We start from the raw sequence: 20,773 nt of genomic DNA, 5'->3' as shown, positions 1-20,773 counted from the left end.
CGGTTTGCCAGAAGCTCAGATCAAAGTGGCAGATAGGAGAATATAAATTTGCTATTTTTTCTGAAGTCTTGGAGAAGGAGGAGGCCAGTATGTCAGTGCAGAGTATTTGAGCCTCTTGCAGCACAGAGTCTCTTCCCGTCTCTTCAAATTAACCTTGCTTTCGGTCAGTCTTGCGTTAGGTTTTCAGGTGTACATGGGTGTGGGACTCAAAGCAACAGTGGAAGGGCCAAACAGTAACATGATAGATATTTCCTTCACAAACAGAAAGTGGAGTTCCTATCCTTTTTTAAAAACCTTTCATCAGGCTGCATACTCTTGAAACAAAAATCAGATGAGGTTTCTATCAATATGCATAATTGCTAATCAGGAAGAATTATATATAGTAATATAGTGCGACTGTGGTTCTTATGCAGATAATCTCTTGTATCAGCAGATTTTCCCAGACTAATTACCAGATGTGTGAAGGTTTCATTCTCTTTCTACAAGCAAATTTAACTCACAAAAATTTCATCTCCATGAAAGATGCAGAAAAGCAGAGAGTCAGAGAAATTTGTAGTAGTTTTTAAACTAACTTCAGGAGAAAGGAAAGCTTCCAGAAAATTTCTTTTTTTTTTGCAGAAGAAAAGTTTTGAGTGAGAAAAATATCATCAGTAGTTGCTTACATATCAAAAGGGACCTTTATTATAGAATAATGAGCAATAGATTGAAATTTGTTTAGCACATGTAGTACTACTATATTATGATGAAATAAGTTGTTATATATTTGTAAGGCAAATTTCCTTTTTTTCAACTATTATCGATGATTTTCCTTGGTTATGTTTCAACCTTTCTTCTCCTTCATCTCTGTTCCTGTCTGGTATACTTTTTTGCCTATAGGATTTCCAGTTCTGTTCAGGGTTCTGCAGTTATCAAGAGTTGATACTAGAAACAAATTAATATCACAATGGCAACTTCTGTGTAATTTTTTAGAAGATCTAAGGAAATTAGAACTACTGAGAAAGTTGTTGGGGTTTTTTGCTGTTTATCCAACAAATATGACCTGAAGAAACAGAAGTGATGTATTTCTGCAAATGAGGATTTTGTATTTTAGAATTTGATAGACTTCAAAATGAGGGAAGGTTTTCAGCTTGCCAACTGCTTTGAGTTATTCCTGTCAATTGACCTACCTAATCCATTAAAATCTCTTCCTTGAATTTAAAGGACTGGAAATTAGATTTAACTTGCTGTGGCCAGCCACTTCTCATTACAAAAGAAATGGTCTCAAGGCAAAACCTTACCTTGGTATATAGCTCTCCAGGATCCAGATCAGGACGGCATGGCTCATCTCTGCTCAGAAGGGGTTCAGAACTCTTATTTTTCATTTTCCTGACAATACAACAGTGAAGTGGGGACTAGAGTTTGTGGTGAACCCATCGTTCAGCGCTGGATCCTAGCACACGTACACCATGGTCTCGTTTTGATGGTTTGTTCTTGAGGGTTAACTGAGAGATGGCAGCACAGAGTGTGTATTGCTCTGAAGAAAGCTCTAATGGTCCTGCTATCAGGAGTTGGGGGGGCTTTATGGAATATTTCCTCACCCTGAAAAAGTTGACTTTTTCTTCTTTATTTTCTTTTTTTTGGGGGGGTGTGTATTTTTCCCCCAGGTATCTGAAGAAAAAGTGATGATTACAATAAGAGAAATTGCAAGAGGTTTTCCATATCTAGGGACAGTGGTGACGTCCCCATAAATCATGGGTAACCCTAACACAGTCTTAAAGAGGTTTAGTTGTCATACATAGATATGGCCGTTCCCATCGTATTTATCTTTCACTCCGCAGCTTATAGAAACCAAATTTCTGTCATCAACAATTATTAATCATCCATTTACCCTGCTGAGACATCTAATAAAGCAAGAGTTTGAACATGAGAGAGAAGGAGAGAAAACGTAATCCAAATTTTCAAAAGTAAAGGGAAGAAAAATCTCATGTAACATCTGTGCACCACATGTTCATAAATTACAGTGGGCCTGTGAACATTTCTTCTCTCATCTATATGTCACACAGATTTAATAGTTCATAATTTCACGAAAAACAACATTATTATGCACCATGCTTAAAAGGAGGTGTGATCAGCTCTCCAGCAGCACTGCTGCAAGCTGCTCTCCACTGAGGGCAAGCTGGAGGCAGTTTAGCGTCTTGCGGTGTCTTGGTCTTTGCTTGCAAAACTCCTTCTTCATGGCAAGACGGAGGGAAGCACCGCTGAAGTGCACCTCAGGAGGCTGGGCCCAATGTGATAACCTTTGACTCTCTAAGGAAATTAACATTTTGTGCTTAGACCACCAAAAATGTAGTTGGAATGTGAGGGCTCACTGAGAACAGAGCCTTCCATCAGCAGTGCATTATAGAACAGGGGTTTTTTAGCTTGAATGAAAAAATGAACAAATTAAGTGTCACACAGCGAGCTTCACAAAATTTTTACCCACCACTAAATTGCAGGTGTTAATCTAAATATGTGTGCTTCCATCTGCTGAACTGAGACAAGCCAATGGTGTACAAAGAATACACAGATAACCAGGTTTGCTCTTGCCTTTTATTTCTTGTGAAATTTATCCATCTCTGCACAAAATCGATGTGCATCATTAAATCCCAGGTCTTGGGCTGACTCTGCGTGCCCATAAGGAAAAACCAACTGTTGTGTCTTGTAAACATTTATTCCAAGATGTGGAGGAAAGCGATGATTTAGATGCAGACCTAGGAGCAGAAGAGTGAGGGAGAGAGACGTGTCTGATGAAAGGGAATTGTGCTTTTATATTATCTCCCATTCTTAAAATAACCCTCTTCCCCACCGAAATGATGGCATCTAAAGAAGAGATAGCACTTATAAACATACAAGGGTTTTTTTCCCACATAGATATGGTTAATACTACAAAAAGAAAAAAAAAAAAAGAAACCATGGATTCCCATATGTAAGAAGAAAAAGCAAAGTCTTCAGGAAACACACTTGCAATAAACAAATTGGAGACTACAAGCATGCCAGGAGTAGTGTGCTAAGCACACTGGCAACACTCAGGCTCCTTATGGCCTAAGGCATTTAAACTTAAGTTTAGTTGTAATACACAACTTCAGAATCTTGTTCAAGAAAAGTATGGCTTGGAAACAGTTTCCAGCATGAGAAATTTCCATTTCTCTTTTTCTGCAGATGATAGTTGTGATTTAGGGAACGGTATAAAAGATGTAAGGGGCTGCAAACTCAATTTGAAGCATTTCAGATTGTTTTCCCAAAGACAAGCATGCAGACAGTGTCTTCTTCTGCTTAAGTCTTCATTTAACAAAGTGCTTAAGCACAAGCTTTTAGATTGGTTTAAGTAGAAGTTCTGTGAAATTTGGTAGGAAATTTTGTTGCAGTTATCAAATCCTAGCAAGGATCAAATTACTTTGTTAAATGAAAGCCTCATGTTTCTCTTCTGAACTCTTGAGGCAGCTACTGAATTTTACAAAAGGCCATTAAACGCAGTGCAGAGCAGGCAGTGCCCGCTGGCAGGAACGATGCCTTTCCCTGGCTGACTTCTCCAAAGGAGGTCTGAACCTGCCAGGGAATTTAACTGGGTTCTGCGTGCGACAAACTATCAAAGCAAGCAAAACCCATGGATCTGCACGGGGGCCATCAGCTGATGGGCTAAATCCCCCAAACCAGGTAAAAATAAGAGTCAGACATTGGAACCGACTCGTTGGAAATTGCCTTTGTCTGCAGCTGCAGTTACTCCAAGCGCACGTGCATAATTAATTTTTGCATAGGAATTAAGAAAAGTTGCGAAGCCAGAATGCCTTAGCAGCCCAAGTTTCAGGTTTAAAGATCATTATAACTATCAGAACAAATAACATTTTTGATTCAATTTTTTATTTTTCAAAGATAGAAAAGACAGTGGCCTCATTTCCATAACGAGCAAAGTGAGATTGTAGCATTTCTGTTTTCATAGCAGGAGCAGTTTTCCTGGCTCTCCCTTGCCCCCGTACTGTTGCTGGGTGCACTGGAATGCTGTTGTTTTGCAGACCTGCTGTCTCCTCACCCTCCGAAGGCTCGATTCCAGTAGATGTCCTGTGAGTCTGCAAAGATAAACCAATTTTTTTTATCCTGGGAAAATGGAGAGTAGAAATCAGCTCTGCAATGAGCATGAACTTCTGACTCACACCTAATTTGATCTAATCTAAAGTTTATTGGGCTTAGGAAAATCCTACTGGACTCCTTTTGGCTTTACTTCAGGATGATGGTTTGGGAAGTGAAAGTATGTTGCATCCACGAGCACTTCATATCTTTTCAGTTTTCATTCATTTTCATTGAATCCTTTGTTTATCAACATGGAGTGATATGTTCCTAAACCAGTAAACCATTTATCTTCATTGAAATTATTATTTTGGATTTGAAATGTAAGACATTTCAGGAAATTTGTTTTAAAATGGCATTGTTGCTAAGTAAAAACATTTCCCAAGGAAAAAAAATTGTCTGAAAACATTGCAAGATTTTAATTAAAATTTAATCAATTTAATTTTTCTAGACAACTAGAAAATACAACCTGCAAAATTCAATGAAAAATTCAGTTTAATTCTTTTTGTTATTTAATTCCAGAGGATGCTTCGAGTTGTCAGACAGGAGATGAACATATTTGTCCTCATGAGGAGACTGCTTGCTAGGCAATGTCAGTGACCACAAACAGCAGTCTCAAAGGAGGCTCGGAGAATATGGAAGCTCCTGGTACAGATATATTCTTTTCTCAGGGAGGGAAAGCAGAGCATATAGGAGCAGACCTATAGGATAGGAACTGTGTGTTCAGGGATCTGATTTCAAGTAGGAAACAGAAGCTCATTGATACGAGTGCACTGGAGATAAAACAGGGTGGGAAAATACATGCATTCCTCAGTGTAGCTTTGTTCCCGCTTTAACTCCAGGTGCGAGAAGAAGTTTGCTTTTTGCTTGATTTTTGCAGTCAGTGACTGCCCACAGCCCAGACAATTCCTGCTGCTGCTGGACAGCCCAGCCCTCTTGTCAGCATCGTGAGAAGGATGTGACCGGAACGGATTTACCATAGAGGAGACAATATGTGTGGGGAAAACCAGCAGCAGCTCAGCTGCGGTTCTCATTTTGTTGGTGGGGAACTGCGATGATGAACCTTGTGTGGGTAATATGGCTGAAGGTACTGTGCATGGAAAATCCTGAGCAGAGCCTGCATGAAGCACGTACCCACTGTAACTGTGGGAGCTGCCTGTAAAAGAGCTTCTGAATGTCATTTCAAATACTGCCCGCATTATGACTCCAGAGAAATTCATACCTATTGCTGCTCACAGCTCACAAGGTGGCTTTTGCTCAAAAGCATTTTGAAAGGCTTTGTGGGCTGCAGCTGCATAGTCCAGCCAGGAGAACATGCCATCTCCTGGGTCGTGATGTGCTGGGAAAACTGTGTGGGAGACAAAGAGATTACAAATGTAATCACAAGTGGCCAGATCAAAAAACAGAGTGAGAGAAGCATTTAGTCCACTCTTCTAAAAGGATAGAATGTTTCTCTGCAGCCATGGAAGTGAAAACGAGGATCACATTAATACCTGAACACTAGCATCCTAAGCTAAAATGCATAAAGAAATCAATGTTTCATTGCACCTCTGTAAAATGAGACAGGGAGATGAGTGATCAGCACTGACCTCTTGGTTCCTCAGTGGGGCAGAAACCAACGATCCATCAAATGAAAGTTAGAGCTTTAATTTTCCAGCAGTCGAAACCAGCATTTTTGGCATCTCAGTGGAATTTTGAGTTTGTCATTGTACCCCAAACAGGTAAAAGGAGTTTCCCAGAAGAAATGTAAAAATTATCCACGTTTCTGTATCTCTTACAAACCCCAGAAATTCCAGATTCTAAGGTTTAGGAAAAAAAGTTGCATAAAGCTGAGATATTTCCCTCAGTTTTATCTTAGAATATTTTTCATTTTTATATATTTTAACATTTTGTACTATTTTACAGGAGGTAAAACTGAATAACATCAATTTACAGGAATTCATACTTCCAGATAATAAAATAGAAGTGGATGTTTGTATCTCCACATTCTGGGATTAATATTTAAGCTTATTTCCTCATTACTCCCTGTAGAAGTGAGTAGAAATTTTTCACAAAATAATTTTTATGAATATATTGCTTTGGATTGTATTGAAATATTTCCTTTAAATTTTATTTTGATGAAAAGTATATTGAAGGTATTGTAAAATTTAATATAAATTTAAAAAATGTTTTTGCATTGTATTACATTAATTTTCATTTTTGTATAATTTTTACTTTTGCTTTATTCAGGTATAGTAATGGCAATGTATATTATGCAAATAGGCATGTGTCCAGCTGTTTCATTATCAAACACAAGGTCTTTTGGGTTAGGAAGGAAATAAAAGATGTTTCAGTGGAAATTATACATGAGCTTAATGATAATATCTTAAGGATTCTGAAAATGTAACTCCTCTGCTTTTAACAAGGCATAATTAAATAATATAAAATAAAATACCAAATATAACATCACAAAATACTATCTGGAAACCCTCTAAAGGACAGCTTTCTAGCATGAAAGCAATTGATTCTGAAATACTGGTTTTGTGGCTTTTTGTCCAATTGAGGTTTTTTCCAGATATGCCAGTTTCAATGAAACGGTGTTTAGCTCCACATAGGTTTTAACAGACAATCTTATTTCTGAAATTCTAAATAGAAATTGAAAAAAATCCCTTTTTCCTCAGTCTTTTTAGGTAGTTTAGAAAACATTAATTTATCTCTACCTCCTGTGAATTAACTACTTGATCTTCGCACCAAAGCAACCGCAGCACTAGCAAATTTGGCAGTGCTGCAGATCCAGTGAGGATTTGGGTTTCAGGAAAATCGCTACAGGGGGCTGGGGTGCTCGGGCTGGCAGGACTCGGCACACAGCACTAGGACGAATGCATTTTCCCAAAACACAAAACCTTTACCTGGGAAAGGTAAAACACCCAAAGAAAACAAAAATCAGATTTTGAAGACTTTTCATCCAGGACTTCCCCTGACTTTACTGTTCATCCTGCATTTTTTGTTTACTTTTTTTTAGATCTTCCATTGATTTTAACGGAATGAAGTTTATAGCATATAAATATATCTACCTATGGGTTGCAGCAGTGTCCCAATTAATGTAATTACATGCTTTTGAGAGCTATATGTGATTGGGGCGTGTGAAGAGGGCTCAGGCGGAATGACAGAGGTGCCTGGAGTCTTGAATCTTGCAATTTAGCGAACGCATGCTAAATATAGCTATGGAGGAAAATCAAACTGATTCATACATCGATCCTGTGCGTGTTGGTTTTAAACGTCTGTGTCAGTGCTTGCCAGGCGGTCCTTTGGGAGCAGGGCTGTGGAGGGGGCACAGTAGCAGCAGGCGCGAGTCAAAGCCTGCAGCCATCAGGTTTTAGCGGGTGCTTTTTGCTGGTGATACCTCCCATGCATGGTTGGCTGCTTCCCCTCCCAGGGACGCGGTCCGCTGCTCGCCAAACGAGATGAGTTTCTTCATGCAAGCACATGCTGGAAGCGGGAGGAGGGTTTTGCTGAGATGACAAGATGCGTATGCGCAGATAATTTCTGTTCTTGTATCTAACTCCTTCCTGCAAAATAACAGTGGTGAGTGGTGGTAACAGAGGAAGACAAAAAATACAAACCAACCTAATGGAAACAGCGAGGGTGATAGATAAACTCAATTTTGTTTGAGAATGGTTATTATCAAGTTACTGTCACAGGATAGTTTTGCCTTGTGAAAATGCTTTTCATGTCAGCTCTCTTTTTGTCTGGTTGTCTTTCAGATCAAGAAGATACTGGACCTTGCAATGCGCAGATTGTTACCTTTATGGAATTGAGAATAGGGATATAAACGTAGGTAAAATAATAAAAAAGTTGAGAAGAGGAATGAGCAAAGACCTGCTTGCGAGCCTTCACCTTGAAGGCTTGGGCACGCACGTCAGAGGAGTGAAAGGAATCCCACGGAGAAGGCAGGCATGGCAAGAGGCTCCCTTGAACCCCTGGGTATTCAGCACATGAATCCCTGAAAAGGCCAGGATTTCTGCAGGAGAATACTTTCTTCAGTTACTTTTCGCAGCAAGTAAAGGAGTTGAAGAACATGGAAATGCTTGGTAGAAGACACGTGGCTATGGTGCCAGGTACAGAAAGCAATCTGTAAGCTTGTTATGACTTTTTCCTTATTTTTTAGATTCGTTCTGAGGATTAGTTAGCTAGTGAACAGAAAATAGGTTTAATAGAAAGAAAAGCAGGAAGAGGCCACACCTAACATCGCAGAGCAAGACTTTTTTCCCATTGGTATTTAAAGCTGGATCCTCAAATCTTTGTTCAGGCTCTGACTCTGTGGCAAATAACCATATCAAAGGAAGAAAGTTATATGTGACTATAGTGCGCAGGTGAAACTACATATCTGATGCATAAATAGGATTCTGAATTTTGAGGTCTACTAAATCAGTTGGGTTTTATTGCAGTATGTTTTTTTGGTTCATTTGTTCAGGAAGAGAGCATATATTAAATATGAAGGCCATATATATAGGAAAATAATGATTTTATTAGTTAAGAAAGCAAGAAAAATACGTAATGCCCTAGTATTCCTTGAATCTGCTTATCCAGCACTAGTGTAATACATCTTCCTTCTTTAACCAGACTTCTAAATGAATGAAAGTCCCAGTAAATTAATGAGGCCCTTCTGCCCACTTTATAACAGTTAAGTTATCCAACAACGACTAAAAATAATGATAGGTGACTCAGGTGGACAATGAAATTCTAAACTTCAAGTATTAAATGACTACCTTCATTCATGTAAATCGGACCATAAATTGACTTTTTAATCTTAAGACAAAAATGAATTCAGAACAAATTTATAGTACTTGCTCTGTAGAAAACTTGCAGTCAGGGAAAGGGCTGAGTTAATTGAATAAGTAATATACCCATACTCCTTAATATATAATACATTAATGCAAGTTATCTTCATATTGATCTGCTGCCAGACAATCATGATGACTTATTTTTCTGTAAAGAGTAGGATTTTAAAACATCAGCTGACATTATTTTTCTTTATTGCAGGGTTGGGTTGGACTGTGCTTACTTACTATGTGCGGACATTAAATATTCAGTTTAAATCCACTGAAAAGAGATATAAAAGCTTTCCAGATTTCCCAACTTTCAAAAATTCCCATCTCTCCTTAAGGATGTTCTAAAGCACACTTTCAATGAATAGCCCTGAGTGATTTTTTGTCACATCAAGATTCTCATAGAAAAATGAATTAGTAGAAACTTTGGACAAACTTTTCAGTAATTTATACTTTTTACATTTAACGTTTAATGTGAATTTGATGTTGAACAGCGGTTCTATCCCATACTGCCTGTATGCTTTTCAGTTGCATCTTGCTTCCTATTGTTGTAGTATAGCTACTGGACACCAAACCGTGGAGCTACCAGATGCTGTGTAACCTGTTAAGGAGAGGTGCGCTGATTCCCGTGGTTCCACAAGTTCCTCAAAAAGACGTCTGGAGAGGCTTTCCGTCACTGGCACGAACGGAGGCAGGCTGCCTAAGGTCTTTCTCATGGCTAGAGAAATGATGCAGAGATTTTCCCATGCAGCAATTCGCGGTGGGGGCAGAGAGTGAGAGTTTCCTGGGAAGAAGCTGCCAGCCTGGCTCCGGAGCTTGGGTCCACTGCAAGCGGCAGGTGAGGAGCGATCCCTCGCTCCCAGCGGTGCCGTGCGGTGGCACATCCGCGTCCCTCGGAACGTGCCCAGGCGCGGGGGACGACTGGGAGGAAACACCTGCTCGTCCCTTCGAGCTCTGTTTCATGCCAAGCCACGGGGAGCTGTCGGTGGCTTTGCAATGCATTCGGTCAATGCTGCGTACTCACAAATATTGCTGCTGTCTGTGCTGGGTTTAATTTGGGGGGGATTGAAAGAAAGTACCTTGGGAAGGATTGTACGAGGAGAAGACACATAAACCTTTCTTCCTGACTCAACTTTGTTATTTTCGCAAATGTGGAACACATTTGGTCTGGCATCCCGTTTGATTTGTTTACTGCTTTTGTGTCCCACATTTGGAGAGGCTTTCCAAAGATAGATATTTCTCTCATCTGGCCTGGCTCTGTCTTCTGCACAGAAACCCCGGTATAGGTGGGTGGAGTACACGTCCAGGGTGTTTGGGTGGGCCGTGAAGGGGAACACAGTGAACTTTTGGAATAACCTGGGCTGTAGTTTCAGGCTTGCCAGTGGTTCAAGTGTAGAAATTACAGGATTTGTTTGGGAAATTATGTTAGACAATATCGGCTATCGGCCCTTACCTTGGTTGCATGCAGCTTGCTCTTTACGTGATCTGCCCCTGGATGTGGAATATTACAGCGCTGTTATGAATTATTCTGTCTGTGTGCTTTGGAAAGTATGCAATATGGCTCATTTTCAAACATCACTTCTGTTATAAAAATCAGTGGCTCCTACAGTGACCTGAAACTAGTCAGGTAGGATTTAAAAGAGCAAAGAATTTCACAAATGGCTGATTTGTTACTTCATTGTGGCATGTGTAAATAGTTCTGTGTTTCAAAAAAATATTCCCCCCTTGCATTCTAGATAAGACTATTACTAGTTTTTCATGCAACTGTAATTCCCAGTTTAGGTGGGATGTATTTCAGTCAAATCAACCTGAAAAGAGGAACAAACCCATCCTCTCAGCCCAGCTTTTTTCCAGCCAGAGCCCCCTCCCTGGAGTCTTCCTTCTAACCTCCATCTCAGCTGGCCTTGCCCTTTTCAAATGCGCTGAGGAATTAAGCAAGTACTAGCTTCCCTGCCCTCACCACCTGGTATATCTGCCAAAAGGGTTGGGAGATATAAAAAGGGTGATTTTTTTCTGCATATGCTCTGAGGCTCAGTGTATAGACCCTGTCATACCGTAGTCTTTCAGAAATGCATTGACTTCACTTGAACACCTCTGTAATGGCCTAGAAGAAGACACTTTTCCCCAGGAGCTGTTGCCTAGCATGCATCATTCTTGGCAGTATCTGCAAATAAACTTATTGTAATTGATTTAATAATTTTCAAATAAAAAAATTATGATAGCTGCGGACAGCTATAAATAACAGAAATGAAACACATTATTTGTACTGCGCCTTCACATGCACTTGTTTAGCTCTTTTTGCTGTTAAGTTAAAACATCTGTTTCTATGGAAGTGGAGCATTCCATGCAACAAACACAGCACTGGAAGTGACCCACATATTAAATGACAACATTTGACAAATTCTAGCAGTTGATTACTGGGGAGGAGTAGACTGTGGTTATAATCAGAGTAAACCAAAAAAATGTGTACCTTTATAAACCTAGAGTTTAAATAAAACATCTGTACTAAATCATGTTTGTAGAACAGCACTGTAGCCAACTACCAGACCATATGATAATGGGGTGTTTTTAACAATCCCTATTTCCATCGCCATCTTCCAAATCAGATCCAGACAGTGCCCACTGGCATGAATTCTGCTGGAAACCAATTGGGATAGTGTCAGGCTGCAGTGGATGCTGTCAGTTTAGATACAGATACCCATAAACTGCTAGTGATTCCAATACCTCATGGAGATTATAAGCACAGGTAGAAATTCAGGTGTATATTAGGGTGCTTCATAGGCTACAGTCTTTTCCAGGCATATTTTAACTGAGGCTTACACCCTGGAAAAGGTGGATATACTGCAGTGACTGTGGAATCTTATTCTTAAGGAAATGTGAGTGTATAGCAAGAAAATGGGTATTAGAATTGCAGCAGCAGGTCAGCTGGTGATAGACCGAGAGTGCTGAGACTGGCACCAAACCCAGGTTTGGCAGCTCACTTAATGCTTTGAGTCTGTGAAACTGGTATACAAAAGTCAAGTAAGTACAATTTTCTTTGAGTGCTTCCTGTTGCTGTTAAGTGGATACAAAGCAAAAGAAAACTAGTTTAGTCCATCTCTTTATGTAGATTCTTAAAGTGATATTCACTAGTAGCATGTGAACATACAAATTTTCTTATTACTGCAGAATATCCCCGAATTAATTTAAAAAACCAAATGCCCAAACTTTTTATTAGCTTTACATAGTCACTACAATCTTCCAAAAACTGAAAAAAATCCAAACCCACCCTGCAACTACACTGTATAGTTTTAGGTGTCCTGTAATAAAGTTGCCATTGTATTAGGAAAACCTGTTCAGAATTCCTTGACCAACATGAGTGATACTCAATAAAAATTGAACTATCGAAAGAGTGAAATATTACTTGAGTGACACTCAAGAAGTAGTAGTTAATTGACATATGGAAAGTTCTCACTCTGAACAAGTAGATGAGTGCCATCTGGCAGGAATAAAAGGACAGGCTACATTAACAGGGAATAAATAATATAAGGAGTGGCAGTGTCTAAATTTACATTTATCGGTTAGCAGGACATACCTAAAATACTATAATAATCAAATTATCTCATTACTTAGAGCTAACGTGGCAGGGCATTATGTCCATGAGGAGTTAATGGGATTCTTATTTAAGGGACAAGTTTTTAAGATAACATGCAAGTTGTACGATGAGGAGGTAGGGAAAAATCTGTACAGTATTCATTTAAGATCTAATTTTGGTGGATTTTGGTGTTCCAATACTTTGTTTTAAACATTTTATTTAAGTTTGCAAATAGTGTATAAGAAGCTTAAATACTTAGACCACTGCCATAATAGAAATTGTGACTGAATTCAAGAATAACAACAGGAAGGTGGACAACCAGTGCAACCAGTGTGCTTAAATATACAAGAAAATCTGAAATAAAAAGCTGAATTTCATTGAGATAAACACAAAAAGTGCAGGGGGATGGGGGGAGCAAGGAATGTTGAAGCTCAAAAAACTTAGAAATACAAGATCATCTTTGGGTTTATATTTTATTAAAAATTTTTCATAGATTTATAAATTGTTATTTTCACAAGGGACTATTAGATCATCTGGCCTGACTTGATCTTGTATAAAAGCAATGTCTAGAGAGTCTTCTGAGGGGGCTTTTCCTCAATTTATTTGATACTGTATAACTAACAACATGCAGTGCTATTACTCAAAATGAAACGCTTTGTCATACAGATCTTTAATGAAATAATTCTCACAATATATTTCTTGAATACCCATTTTTATGATGGTGTTTATTTCAAAATCCAATGCAAAACTTAATTCCTAGTATTTACCTGAGCTTCAGTTCAAGTTGTTTGCTTCTGGTGCCATAGCATATGACAAACAAAACCACTTGATTGGGACCATCTAAATTTTCCTTATTCTTTGGCCTCTTTCAGTATCAAGCCATCAGTATATGTTTCAGTATATTACTTTCTAAGTCATTTATAATGGCACAGATGAACTGTTGTATAAAGTTGAAAAAATATCTCTGAACCTGCCAACATCAGTGTCTAGTTTCTTAAGACTAACCTTTTGGTTTGGAAGATTTTTACAATGGTTGTATGTCTGACTAATGAAAGTTGTCAGCTTAATCTGCCTCATCAAATACACTACTAACTAAAATTCTACTTATATTTAGGAAGAGTGTTAGTAATTGATGAAATAATTCCAAATTCAATATAAAGGCAGTTTCAGAGGGTTTTTCTCCACCACAGTGTGAAGGCCGCAAGTTACACACAATGCCTCATCACTCACGAACAGAAGATCTTTATATGCACAGTGAATAACAGCTAAATTAAATGGAACAGGTATTTTAGACAAGTTAACAGTCCAGATAAATCTGGGGACACCTTTCTTAAAATACGTTAGGCAGGTAGAATTACTCTTCTTCTCTCAACAAATGCAGCTACATCTTAACCTCATGATTTTTAGAACTGTCTGGTATTAAACTCACTCCAGCAGAGAAATTTTGAGTTTTGTAAAGTCAGTGAGCATGACCGCTACCATTTTGTAACTCTACTGCATTTTTCTTCTCGTATCATGTACCATTATTTAATTCTATTTCGCCATTTGTATGTCGTGTGGGATCCTGCCTGTATGGCATGACAGTTGAAAGTCTGGCACACATTCTTGACAGCTGTTTTGAAGTGAAGGCTGCGATGCGTGCTACATCTGGAGGTGCTGAGGTTTGAGTGCAGACGGTGGAAAAGTCCAATTTCTCTTTAGGGATGGCTGGGATAGATTTACAATATCTAAGCTCTCATTCAGGAAGGGGACTCCATAAGGATCTACTCAGGCAGATGCCGTTGCAAAATCAAAGCCAAAGACTCTATGGCACATTTTGTGATACTACAAAATAAGTTAAATAAAAACAAGTTAAATATTCAGTTAGAGGACTCATGAACATTGCCTATACTATCCTGAAATGGCAGCCAAAAGGTATACATTTTCTGTCTGATTTTCTTCTAATTTTTAAGATACATTTTTGTTTACTTAATATATATCAGTGTAAAGTTGGATCTAGACTTCATAGCAGACTTTATGGATGACTGGAGAATTGTTAAAATGGTAATGCTATCAATCTCAAGAAATTCAAGCCTAATTAATTAAGATGCAGTATGTCTTAAAGAAGTGGAGTGGAAGGGACGGGGTTGGCAAGTTATTTTTTTAAACTTGATCTGTTAACATTTTTGGTCTGGGAAAAGGATGATCTTTTACTAATGATTTCATGTCCTACCCAGTCAAAAACTCATCACTCACACATTTGTGTCACATAAAACCAGTACATTCTTATAGTTACAAGAAATCTTCAATTTTTAGTGCTATATAAAAATACAATCAATTTTGCTTAATTTCAGAGAAAAATAGAAACTCACTTTATACACTTGCATACTTAAAAAATAAAGCTGGCCAACTTCTACATGCTGTAGCATTCACGGAGTGATGCATTTTTGGAACTGTAGGCCTTCCTCCTGCAACACTTTTTCCTGAGAGTAGTACTTTCCAAATATTTCAGGTTTCTATTTATCAATCCAGAATGTTCCTCCTAAAATAAAAGTATCCTGGGTATTTTATAATGTATAAGGAGGCTGGGATTGGTGACTGGTTTGGTTATTGGCATTTTCTTGATTTTTTTTCTAAGTATTTTCATCCTTTTGGCTTTTGGAGATATGGTGCTTCCAACGAACTGAGTGCCATCCGTGAATGCTGGATACGTCTCTGAAGCAAAGGTGGGGTCGGTGGGGAGCTGAGGATCTCTCGTGTCCACACTATATCCCTCTTCAAAGCTGCGTTGTGCCACATAACAACAGTTTGACCTATTCAAAGCCTGGATGGAGCATTCCCCACCTCTGCCCAGTTCCACAAATCCCCTTTGCAGCAGAGGAGCTGGCAAAGCGTCAAGATGCCCCTTTCTTCTCCAGGACCTGTACATCAGTGCCCAGGACAGTGAAGCTTCGTAGGGTCTGGAAGGAAAAACAGAACATTTGATAAAGCCAATTGGGGATGCACTTGGGATGCACTTATATGCTTTGGTGATGGTTACTACAGCAAATCCAGACTTGTCTTCACCCTTGTGCTTAAAAGGGTGATTCCTACTGAGTGCTTCATTCTGTAGCTGCACCAGAGCATATTCTTGTTCAAGCATGGCATCGTACTCATTCTTGCCTTCCAGTTTCAAGGCTGTATTTTCATTTGAAGCCAGTGACGTTGTTTCGTGGAAATGCAGGAATCCTTGCCAAAATCAGCCAAGAATAAGGCGATCATCAAAATAAACTTCCACTCTGGTCATGTTTCAAAAAATTCAGTAGAGCCTAGAACAGCTTGACAGCCCTACAACTACTTGTTGAAGGCCCTGTAGCACATAGAAGTAGAAAATGTAAATGTTCAGATTTTTGGGGTGAAATTCTATCCAAATCATTCCAGTACACAGAAATGTGCAACTTCAACAGAAAGACTTTCTCCATCTGAAATAAAATATTAGTGTTGCTGTTGAAGTACTCACTTTCCCCAGGCAAGCTCCATCATCAGATGGTCTTAATTGAGTTCTGACACCCAGTCTAATCAATCCATATTAAAGAAATAGCAAAAGAACTTGAATTTAGTTTTGGGAAAATTACATATTTAAAGGACTTGAGTATCAGCCACAGAGTGATTTTACATTAAGTGAAAGCTGCTGTTAGGAAAAGAAAATTGAGAAAATCTCAGAACTACTCAGTCAGCTCCATTCACTGCACATTTTAAGAAGAGAAACCTTGCTGATCATAAATAAGTTACTGTTTGTTAAATGAGAGACCTGTATATTCCTGAATGATATGTTATTTTTAAGAAACCTCGCTTCTTATCCACATAAATATCAGGGAAAGTTCAAATTACCATTTTCCGCTATGAAATGTTCATTTTCTGTTTTCCCCCATCCAGAATAGCTTTCAAAGACTATGTAGTACTTCAGACTTCTAGAAGCTAGTGAGGTTTTTACTTGCAGAACCAATGGCCAAATGATGGTTGGGTGGTCTAAAGTTTACTCAGCACCCAGATGTTATATGGTTTCCAGAGCTTCTGTGGTTGAATTGGGATATTTAATTTTTTTATTCTGTGCACTAAATCATTATTATATATTATTCAGGGAGTAATGGAAAACTGTTAGCTTTGACATGATATAATAATATAATGAAAGCCTGAATTATAATTTCTTTGACATTTAAAATGTCACTGTGTACATTTTTAATTATTTATACATTATGCACTCATAAATATATACACTCATTTGTGGCAACCAGACGGTTTCAAAATCATTGGTTATTCATCATGAAGGTACACATGAACCTCCTGCATCCCCACAGAAAAGTAAGTCTTTTGTCCTTTACTATGTACCATCAAAGGACTCTTTCAGTGGTTTTTTAAGCATTTCTTTACAGCTGTATTTTTCATACATCTTAGCTTTGTGTTGCCTAAATTTATCTATCTGTATCAAAATTAAAATGATGACAGGCAGATTGCAAAGAAAAAGCTAAATTCTTATGTTTATATTATTTCTGAACTAAACTGCCAGTTATCTTTGGTTGCAAATAGGCCCCAATGGTGGAAGCCATCTGCTGAAAGGCTTTAGTGTCTTAGGGACTCACAGTTAAAGTTTCAAAAACATCCAAGGATTTCTTTCTATATGATACTGTTCATTTTTAATGTGCTGTTACTTCTCTTCCTATATAGAAACAGCAATGCCAGTCATTTTAATTTTAATTATCTGGTAGCAAAAATTAGTGAATTGCAATGGAATCTTCTATAGTGAATCTGGCCGAGATATACATTTTGCTCACTATCTCACCTAGCCGTTTGTCTAAGGTTAGACATTAGTGTTGGTTAAACTTTTAAAAAATCAGATTGACTGTAGTATTACCAATCCTAACCATGCCATCTGTCTTACCTCAGTATAATACACAGAAGCATTAGGACCCTATTAAAGGATTCATAGCAATCAGAAAACTGAACAGAAAAGTCAATGAGAAACTCCAGTGCCAAGATGTCGCTGAAGTTTTTCCCATTGTCCCACACTTAGTTGTCTAACTCGCTGCTCTGAGAAGGAGAGTCACAGTCCAAACACACCTAGTAAGGCAACCCTTAGGTTCTGACAAACAGCTCGCTTTGTCAAAGCCCATTTTTACATATAACAGTTGGACAGTTGGGCTACCTGTCGTGAAAGTGGGACACCTAAGTGCAGGTCCAGCCCTATCTATTGATGTCAATTTTACATCTTGCATCTCCAAGGATTCCCTGGGTTAGGTTGGAAAGGGCTGAGCATTTCTTCTTTTCTCCTGGTAAAGATGGACTATCATGCAGCAATTTGCAAAATAAAGGCTCTGAGAATTTGGTAGGCAAATGGTAAACTGAAGCAGAAAGAGGCAGCAGTTTTCTAAAGATTGCGCACTTCTGGGGCAGGGATGGGTTTGAAACATAATGCTCCCAGTCGGTGCTATTACTATCATCTTCTATAGGTATTTCTTGTTTTTGCCTTGAGACTTCTTTTCTAGAGGGGAGAAAACCAAATCAATATTATTTGGAATATTTTTTTCAGTGTGGATGCTTACTCATGAAACCAAAGGACTGGAGCACAATTAAAAAAATTCCTCGTCTGAAGTATTTTCAGCTCTCTCAGTTGCTCTCATGGTCTTATGTGTACCAAAATTAAGTCTTGAGAAAAGTCTTCCATTTTAACCTTAATTTGAAAGGAAAATTTGTGTCTGAATTAACAGATGACCTCGTGATTTCTCAAGCTCCTCATTAGATCCCCTTAAGTACTGAGGGCACTGAGTGCTGGGTACCCACCTATATTGAAGTTCTCAGATTTGAATGATCATCCTGAATCCGTTCAGGAAACCAGAGCACTTTCACTATATCTGATACTCCTGTGCCACAGTCTGACACCTCTGCCCGTGTTTAAAAAAAGAAAAGGAAAAAGGAAACATATCCTTTCATAGACTCCACATCAGTCTCTTCTGTTGCTAGTTTAGTCTTTCTGTCTAGGGATGACTTTTCTTTTGGTAAAACAACAGGACTAGGAGAAGAGCAGATCAGTGCAGACAATCCTTATCACCCACATTTACCCACATACACACACCAAAATCAACTGTGAAGAATAGTCAGATCTGGAGCTAGCAGAGATAACACTGCTCACATGGCTGTTATGCTCCAAACTTTCTAAAGCACATTATTTGTGGTTTCACTCTCTTTTACTTGGTCGCATCTACAATGTTAGCCCAGCACCAACAGTCCCTTGATTATTCATTGCAGCTTCCAGGAGGCCAGCTGCCACTTCTGCCACTGAGTCATAGGTATTAGACTTTACTAGGCTTGAGTACACATGATGCCTTGCTTGGCATAGTCACATCTGTGTCATGAAAATTAATGAAAAAATATTTTTAGATCATTTATTGATTCACTGATTTAACTCATTCACTCATTTAAGGTTCTCTCTTCTTTCATGTTCTATGTCATTTTTCCTAGTTAAAAAAAAAAAAAAAAAACAGCTTTGAAGAAATACTCAAATCAATCTTTGGCTCTGATTTTTCAAGACTATCTCTATGGGTAGGTCTTTGTAGAGTCCCTTTATTTAATAAGGGACTTAGATACTGTAAACCCTTCCCAGCAGTCCCAAAAGAGAAATTGTACTTTTCCACTGTACTTTTCCACTCCAACCTTACCAGATGTAGCACACATCATATTCGTCGTTTCAAAACAGCTGTCAAAAGTGTGTGCCAGAGTCTCAGTTGCCCTGGCATTCAAATGGTATTTCACATGACATATGAGTGGCAACATCAAATTAAAGGAATAATGGCACACAGTACTACAGAAATAGCTAATGGATTGATGGAAGAGTAAACCAGATTGCAGGCATCTTCATTGGCACTCTTTTCCATTCACCAACTCAACTGAAGTACTTATGTCTAGGACTATCTTTCCCACAAATGTCTTTCTCCTCTCTTTTTGTAATTTTGGCATTGTTATATACTCCTTTTCTCTTGGTTCTGGTATCAGATTATGTTTATTCCTTCAATTCCTATTGCAGAAATCATATCCAAGTTAGGATTATTTCTTCAGTCATCTACTAAAATCAGCTTCTTCCTGCCTTCCCAGAAACTTATCACATTGGTCAAAACATTAACATTGAGATAACCTAGCTTGTTTGTTACGCATCTGGAGGAAGACATCAACCATGCAAAGTTCCAGAACAGCCTCCTCGCAGAAGTGGAAGCAAACACCCAAATCAGGTCTAATGTAGGTTTTGCTACTGAACAGGAGTTACTTCCAATACAAAGAGTCAGGAGGCTTCTTTGAAGTATGTTTGCTATGTTTCTGTGTTATTCCTATGTGTATAGGAGCAGAATCTATCTTCATTGAAGAGTTTATTTCTGCTAAGCATCTGGGTATGGACTAGCTCATCCAATGCAGAGCTGATTAGCCAAACTTACCGGCAAGAGTCTATATTGAAGAGCTGCACTTAGGTCATATCTATACAGATACTGTAGGATGGGCCCTGGGACGTCATGCTGAATATCCTGCAAATCCTGCATTATGTAAATTGAAAATTGTTCGGTAGCCTCAGGTCATGGAAACATGACCCAAAAATCTGGTGGTGAACATGCTAGTGTTTAAAGTCTTCCAGAGAGCAGCCACTCATACAGCTCTCTTTGGTCCTCCTGCTTCATGTTTCTTACGTGTTGTGGGTAGTCTGCTTTCAGTCTGTTGTCCCTCTCCCCCTCATTGCTCTTTCGGTGTCAACCAGAAGCCAGCTGGCTGGTCCACCCTCCTTCAGTTCAGAGTTACTTTGGCAAGTACCAGAATAACACGGTACTCCCTCCAAGTGGGGCTGCCTTTCTCCAGTCAGGCTTAAAGGCCCTGCCAAAGAATTCAAAGAACATCTTGTTTTACAACCACAGAAAGAAATACAAAAAATTCTTCCCCTTCACATGCCAGAGTTGATACTTTTTATCTACAAAGCCTGTAAGACATGGCACAGCCATCTCCCCTTTGCCTTCCCCTGTTGGCTTTTTGCTGTGTGCACACCATGCAGAGTGAAGTTTGTACAGATCTCTGCAACACCATTTTAATATACTTTGGCTGAAGGCTCCGTGAGGCAGAGACTGAGGCCAGAAACTGAGATTTGACAAAGCGAGTCCTGGGATCGCCATCTGGGAAGCCAGGCCCTAAATCAGAGGTGCAGGGGCTGCTCGTGGTTCTGAGCAGTTCACTGTGGCCCTAGTGGGCAGAGGTGGGTCGAGTGATGGTTTCCCAGTGACACTCTTAGGAACAAGGAAAATGCTATTCTCAACAGAAGGACCAA

General features: G+C 38.9%; 1 long non-coding RNA gene across 6 annotated transcripts in view; it reads left to right on the top strand.

Annotated features, from left to right (window-relative positions):
* The window catches only part of LOC115340852, a 48,212-nt gene extending 31,464 nt beyond the window's left edge, over nucleotides 1-16,748 (top strand). For 2 of the 6 annotated variants that reach the window (XR_003923223.2, XR_003923217.2), the window contains 2 exons: nucleotides 7,824-8,177; nucleotides 9,443-13,314. This is a non-coding gene — a long non-coding RNA (uncharacterized LOC115340852). Of the gene's footprint in view, nucleotides 1-7,823; nucleotides 8,194-9,102; nucleotides 9,331-9,416; nucleotides 13,318-15,105 lie in introns of those variants that run through there. The other 4 variants (XR_003923219.2, XR_005932309.1, XR_003923222.2 and 1 more) reach the window with 4 other exon arrangements.
* Nucleotides 16,749-20,773: the final 4,025 nt, after the last annotated feature.

This window comes from Aquila chrysaetos, chromosome 4 (assembly GCF_900496995.4).
Source record: "Aquila chrysaetos chrysaetos chromosome 4, bAquChr1.4, whole genome shotgun sequence".
NCBI classification, from domain to species: domain Eukaryota; kingdom Metazoa; phylum Chordata; class Aves; order Accipitriformes; family Accipitridae; genus Aquila; species Aquila chrysaetos.
Note: the sequence above shows the minus strand (reverse complement) of the source record. Positions and strands in the feature narration are given on the sequence as shown.